Below are 12,295 nucleotides of genomic sequence, written 5' to 3'. Positions count from 1 at the left end.
CCTTGTGGAGCTCGTAACTCTCCGCTTGTGAATATGTGTTTTGTGCTTTGTATTGGAAGAGTTTGATTGATATAGGAATGCATGACTTTGTAGAGGCCTAATAGTCGTGCTCTTTGTATGACAGTCCTTCAATTCAAACAGAATCAAACTCTCACCACCTAATAGCGCAAGTGGTATGTTCTTTTTTTATGTGGTCAGCAACTCTGGCGAGCTGGCGTACAGTGGAGTGTTTGTACATAAAGCCTATTTGGGGTTTTCGGATAATTTTTAGTCTATTGAGTCCTTTCTGCTGCCGGGCACGTATTACTTTCTCGGCATTCTCTCTCAGAAATTGAGCAATAAGCTCTGGACAGTGGCTACAGGACGCAGAAGGTTTACGCCGTGGTATTACTTCCCTACTTCTCCAATATTGGAGGCACTAGTGCAATGCGACTGAGGCTTTAAGCATGTTAAAGTAACTTTTGCTTTTCTAGGAAGGTTTCTAATTACTGGGAATACTATCTCCCGGGTGATCGTTGTTAACTTTAGTTGTGAGTAGTTTGACATCCTGAGAAGTAGTCTATTTTATACTTCCTTATGTTTGTTCATTAGATGTAAGATGTGTTGACAGAAGCTTCTTCAGTGTCGCTAAATCAATCAGTCTAAAATACTTAAATGTATTTATTTATTTAAATAACGAGTCAACTCCATTTTTATGTGGACATTGCCAAAAATAAATAAAGAATAAATATTATTATTATTAAATATACCTATTTTCCTCATCATATGTAAATTTAATTTTTTTTCTATTTCGTTTTCTACAGATTGGCAAACTATTGGAGTGGAACAGAGTCAAAACCTGACACTGCATTCTGAGTTTATATTATTGTTGGAAATTAAAACAAAAAAAAATATTTTATTTTATAGAAATTATGTCATTATTGTACGATAATGTAATAAGATATTTATAAATATTGTTTGTATTTACTTATAATCGACAGTATTGATAGGTTTATAAATTACGCGCTCAAATTCTCGCAAATAAGTTGAAAGCCTTTATTCAAAATTTGTTGAGAGATACGGTGGTTTCTCTTTCGTAAAGAGAGGATCTGTTACCGGAGTTTCCAACAGACCAGTGTAAAGCAGAGATGCTGCTGAGCTCCTCCATTTTCTCTTTGTGCACCACTGATTTCAATCGTTATGGAAGAGTTGTCGCTGTAGATGGAAATTGCAAAATTAAGTTGTTGACTTACGAGGACGATATTCTACTGATCCTACATGTCTTACATCACTGAAATTGATGATAAATTCCTTAAATGAGCATTGTAACATAAGAAGTTTAAAAATAATTTAAATAAATCAGAGATAAACGTTTTTACAAATGGTGGCAAGCCAGCTTTTTAACGAAAAACGGTCACTGGGATCCGAGAGTATGGAGGTGGCAAAGAAGTATTAATGTTTCAATTTAAAGCTTACTCCTGCATTTTCTTTCACTGTACACCTAAAGGAAAATCTGGCAAAAGAAAAAAAATGAGTCTGCACGCCATTTGGAATCAATTTTTAGAAAAATAAAGATATTTCTCTTTCTTCAAAAGTTGGAATATTTAATGCAGCAAGCACATCAGTCATAACTTATGATGCGCAGGTCTGGGGACAGGAGATACATTCAGGTGGAGCGACTCATACTTCTTCATTACAAAATTGTTTAAAGCACCCTTCGCTTCTTCAGCAGTTATCCATTTAGAAACTAAATTCACTCTCACATTTTTATTTATACTGAAATCGCACTGAAATTTCCCTCTAAAAGTATTACACTTTCCAGACTATATATAGTATACTTCAAAATTTTAGCACTCCAAATTATAAAGAGAAGCAATCTTTGGTTTATATTTAGAATAAATGTAAACAATGTATACATCAATGTAAAATTAAGGATAGAGAATGTAAATAATGTTAATCTGTGGAAAAATACTTTTGGTTGCCTTAGTTACGCTTTTTCTAATGATTTTAAATCAATTTCAAAAAATAATTCAAATTCAGTTACACTTCCATTTTATAGCAAACTCTGTTTTACTTGGAAGATTATATTATTAATGACGATCATCCATTGTATTTCATAAGATAGATTTTTAAAATAAGAGATATTGTACTTAATTTAAATCATAAACCTTTAAAAAAGAAAAGAAATAAGATGGGAATGAAGATATTTCATTTTTTTGCAGATTATCCAGCAACGACAGAACTACTTTAATTTTTCTGTCCTTTCCCTGGATGATGTAATTAATTATTAAAATGGGAAAAAAATGGCATTCTCCAGTAACTTATTGCATAACTGCATGTATCCACAGAAAAAAATTATGAAATGAAATGTTATTTTTTTGTTTCCCTTCATTTGTATACATTTATTCATTAAAAGTTTGTCAGTTTATTTCAATTAAAAGTTTATTTCATCTTTATTCACTTATTTCTGTTCACAAATTCGAAGATTGATATTTTTTTGTTAATGAATTTTTATGCATTGTTTATATACCATGTCGTTCGTTTATAGACTACTGTCTGCCTTTTTTACCAACAAAATTGTCTTTATACTTCATTTAATATTCGTAGAATAATTATTTTATTATTTTATATTCTTATTTAATTAATGGAAAATATTAAGGTTTTTTACAGATATTTTAGTTCAATTTTATTTGTCATTTTGAAATTACTTTGTTCCGTAACTCTAGTTTGCAAAATCTTCTTCCCTTTTTTCTTCAATTTGAATGTAATTACTGTATTGTCATGTATTATATTTTTACTGGGCACAAATTTATTCTAACTTGTACCTAATTGCGGTCATGTCAGATCTTTCCTAAAAGAAAGTTTTTTTGTGGTCCTCTGTGTCTGAAAAAGATATATTTAAAAAAAGAAAATAAATTAGTTAACATAACTGAAAAACGGAAAAACGCATTTATTTTAAATTTGATATTTGGTTTATGTTCAAATCAATTAATTTCATTTTTTAATATTAAAAGGTTTTAATATTGTACAAAAGGAGTACGGTACTGAATACAAGAATTATAAACCAAACGTTGAATGTCTCCTCCTGTAAAGGGAAACCAAGTCAAGTTGCATAAATTTTGGAAGACAAACAGAAAGAAGATTAGAAGTGTAAGTTAAATCAAGTAATGGTCCAAAATGGAAAATTTCGGTATTAAATGTCAAAAAAAAAAAAAATATATATATATAAGAATGTTTTGTGCACATAATTTAATAATAAAGTCGCCATAAACTAATTCAGGAAACTACCTAACAATATTATTGTTTCTAAGTTTCTCTATTAAAAGATAAAACTGCATTATAAATAACGAGCACTCAGCACTTAATGCATAAATCTATAACCGTTACATTTAATATTTTAAACTTTCCTTCTACATTTTGATCATATTCACTTACTTTATAAGAAAACACCTCAATATGAAGCATATTGGATTGAGGTACCAAACCTGATAGACCTGACAACATCTTTGCCGTCAAAAACAGTGTACCGGAACTGGTCACTTTACTGAGTCAATTTTCTCTCAAGAGAAAAAACGGCACCGACGACTTTAACTCCGTTTGCATACTGTCAGTATGTAGTATATATTATCACTTTTTATTAAAACATTTTCCGGCAAATTCATTTTAGAGTGGTTCTAGGAGGAATCAGCCGAAACTCGCCACTGCTTCAGAAGTACCGCTATTAAAGCGGCATTAAGCTGAGACCATATAATAATGCAGCTTTATAATAAGTCTAAAAATTGAAGACTCCGTTGTATTTGTTTTTTTTTTAACTTGGTATGTTTGTTTGTTGTATTCGTGTAGGCCAACATTTTCCTTAATTACAATAAACGATAATAATACCTAATATACGACATTTAAGATATAAATACAAACCTGTATCATCGTCGGCTTCGTTTGACTGTTGTGCTGCCAAAATGCCAAAAGTCAGCATGAGCATCACTGCCAATCGCCACATTCCAAAATCGCCAGAAAAATAAAACAAATAAATAATTAAAATAAAATATATGTTGTCCCTCGATAATGTGATTGATTAATCAACAATTTATCGGGCGACAAAATGTAATAAAAAAAAATTGCGAGTTTGAAAGAAACAAAATAAAAATTGCGCTTCGCTTGGTGTAGCCTCTGGCTCGCATACCGCTTGAAGCCACGCGACAGACTGGCGGTTGCCTGTTTTCAGTTGCTAAAGCTGTTTCCCTTTTTGCCCCCCACCACAAGACCCACGTTCTTTCCCCCACTACTTTGAATTTTCCTCCCCACCATTGCCGGTAGTTTGCCCCCACTCTTTTTTACGACAACAGAAAGTGCTTCACCCTAAACCCATCCGACCAGCAACCCATCCACCCAGAGCGACCCACCTAACTCTAACACAATTCGCTCACTCAAACAATACGCACTACTACAAGCAAATAAACAGTACAAACCTACAAGACCACACATAGACAGGAACAGACACACAAAGTTACTGTCTGAATGCTTTGCAGGGGGTTACCCTATTGTTTACAAGGTAGAAGAGGAATACCTTCGTTTTAACACACACACACTTCTAGAAATGTCTCCACGGTGCTTTCAGAATGAAGCAGTTTAACCCTCATGTGTGCGAGTGTGGTGGCGTGCCTAAAAAGACATCGACCCCTTACCTGTGAAACACGTTCAATAAAACCCCAACCCAAGACTCCTAGGCATATTTTTTAAAGTTTTGACCCAGGTAGACCTAAAAGAAAATTTGATTTGAGGGCTCACAGGAAGAAGGTTTTCTTTGATTAGTTAAAGGCGCGCTAACATCTGAGGCCATTGGCGCTTTTTGACTGAGACTTTTTCAGTGCACTGCCTGTTTCAGTACACTTGATCATGACTCTTAGAAAGGGGAAACTTAAGTACTGAAACCGAGCACATCGCAAGGCAGTCCATTCTCTACCATTCAGACAATCCGTTCTCTGTTTCAACTATTATTACAAATCCATTACATATCCAAAAAAAAAAAAATACCAACACTGAATTTGTGTATAGTTATCCTTGCGCAAATACGTAGATGATTGGCATGCCAAGTAAATGAAGCTCTAGTCGGAACTTATGAAATCGGTGTGTCAAAATTCGGAAATAATCTGGTTTATTTATGGTGCAGAGTCCTATCCATAATTTTGTTTCAATCCTATAAAATATTGTTCACCTTGATTGGTGATTCATTAATCCAAACGGTAGGAAGATTATCACCAATTTCAGTCACAATTGTTTTGGCCAAGCTTTCGACCTTGGGACCAGGTCATCTTCGGCGCTTATGCTTTTTAAATAGTTTAATTTGTTTTACATTGCTAACATCAAATGTCTTGATGTTTAGGTGCTCTGATGCTGACAGTACCTAAATACACAGTCATGATACATCTATATATATACATAATAAATCCTTGCATTTGTGCATTCCTTGTTGCTGAATTGCATTCGCTAAAACTTCAATTAATATTTCATGTGCTAGTATAAGCAAGCGCTACCAGCTTAAACTCTCAGTCGATATAGATTAGTGGGGATAGGGAAACTGCGACGTCACGCTTCCGTCAAACCTACCTTCTTGACATCACCCATCTTTTTAGTACAAGATCTAAGTTTCAAAAAAATCATTTCGTATATTGCGGAAAATGTGTTTCCCTAGTATTATCTTAAAAAATTGCCCAAATCTTCACAAAAACTGACTTTATCTTTCTTTCCCTTCTTTAATAATTGGGTATTTTACTCAGTGTTTTTGAACACTAAGATAATAGGCTGCTATTGTTGTAGGTAAACACAATGTGACTGGCGATGTGTGTGTGCACTGTTTTTTGCCTGCCGTCAGAATACTCATTTCAACACAATGGCTCTCTATTCAGCCATGGATTTTTGGCAGCCAACTCGATTCAACTTACAGATGGTAGCTTTTACACAGAACAGGAGTTAAACCCCATCAGTATCGTCTCATTTAACAGAACTTCATTCAATACCTCACCAATTCGCCTCAGTCTACCTCTTTTTCGTAGCACGCAACAATTTAATATCCTCTCCAACTAAAAGGGCAACCAGAAAAAGCTGCTTTATAAAGCAGCAATTAATACGGCGACCGCTTCAATACAATAAGCATTAACGCGAGATTTCAAAGACTATTACTTTTTTCGGAACAAATGAAAATGAAGGCAATGGTTACTCACAGCAACCCTGTTGAGTGCATTAGTGGACTCGCAGGTAAATTAGGCAAAGGTCAGCCGAGTGCTCATGGCGATTGAATGTGGTTTAGGCACGATAGACTTCCGCAGGGTGTCTGACTGCGGTTAGGTCCAGCCAGAGCTATCTATCCCTTATCAGTCCTGAAAGCAGGTTTTAAAAAAGTGTAGGTGTTGGCATAGTGGTTATAAAGCGTTGATTTGTAAATGGGAGGTCCCCAGTTCAAATACCGCGTGTAGCTACTTTTTATTTCTTAGAAAAAATGTTAATAGCTAAGTTTGTGCTTCTTACCTTGTCCAAGATACCTCTAATTGGTAGTTAAGGCCCCCAACAAACGTAGGCGTATGTAGTAATGGTGGAAAGGGAACTAAATCGACATAATATCTCATCAATAATATTTAATTATTGAAAAGTAACTACAAGAAAAATGCAGATTTATATTTTATTTTAAATGTCCTATCATTAATGAGAAGCCTGTTTCTGCATGTTTCGAATCAAGGAATCGTAATTTAGTGTATATCCATGCAAAGATCCAATGATCCTCAGTATCCTTTCCGTCTTCTTTATGCTGTGATCGCGATCGACTTGTTTGCCATACATGTTATATACCATATAACGTTCTTACTCAGTCAGCAGTGCAGTGTATGACAGACACAAAGTGGAAGTCAAATTCTCTACATCTTCAGGATGCCATTATTAAATGCAAAAACAACTGCATCGTATAGGCGTCGTTAAATCTACTACAAGTACCATTGCTGATAAGAAGATGCCTCGCTATTCAGAGATTTCTGATGTTGCAGGACGCAAGGGATAGCAAGATATAGGGCTATAGGTCTCAAATAGATTGGTGGAAAGAAATAAAATCTTCAAAACAGGTAACGATCCACTCAGCCAAACTAGAAGTGGATCTGAGTTTAGTCTGTATTGAACATGCTTTCAAAATCAGCATTAGCAAATTAATGCCTCGCCGAGTTCATAGAAGTGGCCACCTTCAACACATATAATTCCCATTTTCAGTAAACTGTACGGATCAAAAAATCCGCAGGCAAGAGTAAAAAGACTTTCTCTTTCTTATATGTTGAGGTAATATTATTCTGAGGTTGCATGCTCCCAGGTTGACACCTGTCGGCTTGTTCATTTTTTAACGGATCTCAATTATTCGGCAACCCATTGGAGCACCAATCTGGTACTCTCAGTGTCTATTAGCTCTTTGCATAATTCCACATTTTCAGACCTATCGATCACTCCTCAAATTAGAGACCGGGTTATTTCTGCTGGGAAACCAACAAATATCAGTACAGATGGAGTGCAAATTTTGGATAGTAAAGTCGCGCTAGACTCACTATTAAATTCTAGGAATCACCAATCATAATTAGAGCGAATCAGAAAGAATTCGGATCAACTGCATAGTGCTCAAGGATAGGACTTGCACTTGGAATAGATTAAAGGTCATTCAAGCAATGCTGGAAACGAACACATCAGATCGTTTGGCCAAACAGTTGCAAGAAACCCTAGTCTACCCATTTCCTGTTTTAAGTGACCGCTGGCACACGGTTACGCAATTGATAACATTATGATGGCAGATTGGACTAAGCATGGTTAGCAACAGTAACATTGGAAAGACACCTCCTTCAAGTCAACCATTGTTCAGCACTTATTTGAACCTTTTGAAAATAATCAACCATCCTACTTGTGATTGAGCTGCAGGTGAAAGTCAGACTATGGAGCACATTGTCAACGACTGCATGCAATTCAAGAGCAGCCGATGCAAGATGATTAGAACGGCGATATTGAATGGAAGGAATTGGCTAATTGACAACCAATCGACCCAGTTCGTATTCATTTATTTTGAAAATTTGTCGCATCTTTAGACTTTACTAGTTAGTGAAGTATTTCAAAATTTCTCTTCGTTATCATTTGGAATTTTAATTATTTTATAAATAATTGTCACACGACTGAATTTCTTTATCAAATACAATGCAGTATTACATTATGTATGTAGCATGCTGAAATACCTCAACCTCTTTAGGGCTACTTTAGAAAGAGGCACCAATACAGTCTTTAAAATCAGCATCAGAACACACATGTACTGATAAACCTACAGAGAGTGTTGCCATGGAAACTGCGAGAAAAAAAGGGTCAAATCATGAAAGGTTTTTCGGCTAAACTAATTAAGCATATTTTCCTTTTACTTTCCAGTGGAAAATTGGTAGGAATTACAGCATTACAAAGGGAATTCCTTCGTAACTTGAGCTATAGAATCGTCGCTTTGTTGTAAAAGACAATGTGTTCATTTCTTTTACACCTCCTAAATTTTGCAGTCTAGAAACTTTTTCTATATTTTGAGATTTTGCAAGTATTTATTTAAAATTGGCTTTTTGGCAATACATTTAAATCACCATCGTAGTACATCAGTGGCATGAGTGCACATCGAAGTTTTCTGAAAAGCACCACAGAATATATTAGAACCCACACTGAATTGGTAGATCGGTGTTAAATAAATTCATTTCAGCTTATTTAGGGAATGATGTTGCCTGTGTTTTTACCGCGGGATACAGGTTAGAGGCATGACGATGTCGCTTCCAGCGTTGATTCAGTATTTGCACGTATGAGCTCGCCTCCGCATTTACCACGACCTCACTGGATCTCAAAATGACATCTTAACTCTTTCACTTAATGGCTCTTTGTACATATTGATGCAATTGACCGCTACCTAGCTATATTTTGTTGGTAAGATTTGCCCTCTAATGTTGAAATTAACAGATTGTGTAATAATTAACTTCTTTTGATTTGTATCGAAATACCTAACGTTTTATTCTTGGATCTAAAATTCCAGAGTGCCGACCCTATATCTCCTTTTAAATTTCGTCTTCTATCAGTTTGGTGTCAACCGCTCCCTTATCGCATCCTTTCTTTGCAAACAAATAATTAATCTGGTGTACAAGCGTTACATCCATTTCTTTTTATACAGTGGAGTCCATCAGCTTGTTTGCTGAGACAGCGTTATTCGGTTCTACCTTTACACTCTTAATACCAAGGTATCAGATTTTTTTGGGTGACAGATTATCTATCCATTGCCATTGGCTAAAATGCCAGCTCCAGTTTTATTATGGCTTTCAATTATAAGCTGCAACGAGCATGGGTTCTCATTCCTATAATATACAATATTTCACCCTTTTCTATTTTTAAAGCCCTTTTTACTGTAATATTTTGTCTCTGTAATTCATATGTCATTTAAAAATCAGGTAGAAAATCCACCTGCTATCCCTCATTTTGTCCTAAACTGTGATTGGAAAAGTTGAAAGAGCACTTATCTCTCTCAGTAACAAGACAAGACGAAAACAATGTATGAGTAAATGAAAAATAAACTAAAAAGAACACTTTTTGCCCAAAAAAGGGGAACAAAAATGTTACGGAAATAAAAAAAACAAAAAACTTCTAGAAAAAATAAGATAATGTAAACACTCAAACGACTTCTCCTTGCTCTCAAGGTACTAACTCAAAGATTTTTTTCAAACAATGATATTTATATTAAATATTCGTACCAACATTACGAAGTTTGTAAAACATTACACTGAAAAATTACAGGGAATCTACCTCACAGTACAACTAATACAACTACAATACAACTAATCATGGTATGTATGCAAATTATATACAAAGTTTATAGAAAATCCGTTTTCTAAAAATTTTCAAAAATGATTGAGTAAAGTGGTGGATCGATTTTGATCAAAATTAATTGTCATGTAATCGAAGTATAAAATTTGAACCTACTGCGAAAATTCAAAATAAAAAATCTATTCGATTTCAACACCTTCTCTTACGGAGTGGAATAAGAGCATTAATATAATTTGTAGATCAGCTTTGTATTGGAATTTCCAGAATAACTAACTTCGGTGCGGACACTACAACAGTACAACTCAGACTGCTATGGCGAGTTTACCGTTTTCTGTTCGGGGACAAAATTGTTTCAGATTTTGACGATTTGCTCAGGAAACCACCCTGATTTTCTTGTCTATACCTCCTAAATCATGTAGAAATATTCTACGTAGAAGTTATCTCAGCCTAGGATTCTAGGGAAACTAACATGTCTCACACATTCTCATTGAGTTAGACCACGGCGAATCTCCTGCAAGTAACTTAAATTTACTATATATTTGTGATTTGAAGCTTTTAGAAGGCCAGTGAGAGAAAATCACGTGCGCGTGTGTAATATTAGGGAATAGTTGGCGATAGTTTTCGGTTTGCAATTACCCTCTGGGGGTCCTTGCGCTGTTTCGCCCGTGCCAAGAAGAAGGCAATTTAGCAAGGCAGATGTTGTTCCAAAAGTTAGCCTATACGCTTCTCCCTACAAACCTCACCCCATCTAACTTGGCGTACAAAGCCAGTCGACCCTTTCTCGACACAATATGTTTTATTCATAGCCATTGGACGACCGTACATTGTACCAGTCGCTAAACTTTCCTACCTGAGTCCACTACACTTGGCCACAAACTGTCCCGGCCAGTCCTAATTACCTGTAGTACCATCAAATACTGATTAAGAATCAATTCAGACATATAGCGCTTCCATAAATCTAGAACACATTGTCCTGAGCTTGTTAATGAAGCTTTACGTGTTGAGTTACAACTGATTTCGTAGTACATTCAATATCAAGCTGTCAGATACGCTAAGACAAGCTAGCCTTAAATCACCTTAATCAAGCATTAACCTTAATCAAATCTAATCTTTAAAACAACTGAATGAAATTTATGGGAAGCTTTCCAACGGATCTGTAAAAAACAAATGAAAAGTTAGAAAATCTTATTGTTACAAAATAAACATTTTAAAAAAGAAGTACCCATTTAAAAAATAGAAATAAACAGGATTTTTCATCTTTTTTGGTAATTGATTCATTAATCAAAATGGAAGATTGTTGCCAATTTCAGTCATAATATTTTATTTATTTGTTGGCCAAGGTTTTGACCAAGAGACTAGATCATCTTTAGGGTTTGTGCCCTATTAACAATAATAATAGTTGTTATATTTTGACACGAAAAATCTGGTAATTTCTGGTTTACAAGATCTAAAAGAAAAGAAATATTACGTTGATATGGTGAAAGAGTTATGCGAAAAGTCTTTAGAGTTGTAAAGGAACTTATGATGATAGGGTGAGAATCTTGGACAAAGTCGGGTACTGCTATTGAAGTTACTCAGTCAGATATCCAGCCAATTCTGAAGATTGCGAAGAAATTAAAACGTTCAGTAATAAGGATTGATCGAAATCTCATTTACCATTAGTGACAAAAGAAGGTAAAATTCATGGAAATAAGAAAAAAAATAATGGCGGTGGATTATACTCGTAGATAACAAATACGAGTCAGAGATGGATATTTGCTCTATGAAAATAAACTTTAATGGAGATAAAGAAAAAAGAATTGCTGCCTACAAAGATGAAGACTTGTTACTGAACAGTGAGTGCCTTAAGAAAGGTGGTCAAGTGAAAAATGACTCATCAAAAACTTACTCTGAAAGAAAGCGTAAAAATAGATCCTTAAAGACCGCTGTAAAAAATGAGCCTGTTTCGCATGCATTTCATTTTCTAAATGTAGACAGTTTTATTTTAATAAGAAGTTTAATTAGTAATCATGTAATTTATATTTTACCAGTTTATATCAGAGGTCTGATATAACTTTATTAACAGCAATTCTTTGACTTATTAAAGGAAGTTAATGCCAGTATCGAGGATTCAAGAGATACTTGAAAGATAAATTTAAATTTAATTTGAAAAGAAAATCTTAAGATCTTAAAATGTGGAAATGGGAGAGAGTTCCCGATCGTTTTGAAGTCCATAATAGCTCTGAACGGGAGAACACCAGTGAAGGACAGGAACCTCAAGCTTGGTTATTGATAACTGCAGTATATCCTTTGAGATAGTGGATATTGCTTGTGACTTTAGAGTAATTCCCCGGCAATAGTCTAATCATTTGCCCATCAATTTCATTCTTATATTCAATATTTCAAGAATTAAAGGAACGCTAATGACATTGATGGCGAAACTGAAGTGAACTACTGATGATTAAGAAAAAATTTCAAAATAAACTCA

At 34.7% G+C, this 12,295-nt stretch overlaps 1 protein-coding gene across 4 annotated transcripts in view; it reads right to left on the bottom strand.

The window, feature by feature from the left end:
- LOC141459131 (nephrin-like) overlaps window positions 1-12,295 on the bottom strand; it is a 360,600-nt gene that overhangs the window by 340,920 nt on the left and 7,385 nt on the right. For 2 of the 4 annotated variants that reach the window (XM_074137772.1, XM_074137774.1), the window contains exon 2: window positions 3,895-3,960. The gene's annotated coding sequence lies outside the window, so the exon portion shown is untranslated. Of the gene's footprint in view, window positions 1-3,894; window positions 6,148-6,197; window positions 6,354-12,295 lie in introns of those variants that run through there. The other 2 variants (XM_074137773.1, XM_074137771.1) reach the window with 2 other exon arrangements.

The sequence above is a fragment of the Rhodnius prolixus genome, unplaced genomic scaffold, assembly GCF_049639745.1.
Source record: "Rhodnius prolixus isolate KJV_2025 unplaced genomic scaffold, Rpr scaffold_11, whole genome shotgun sequence".
Taxonomy (NCBI): Eukaryota; Metazoa; Arthropoda; class Insecta; order Hemiptera; family Reduviidae; genus Rhodnius; species Rhodnius prolixus.
The sequence above is the reverse complement of the archived record's forward strand: the minus strand, read 5'-3'. Positions and strand labels throughout refer to the sequence as shown.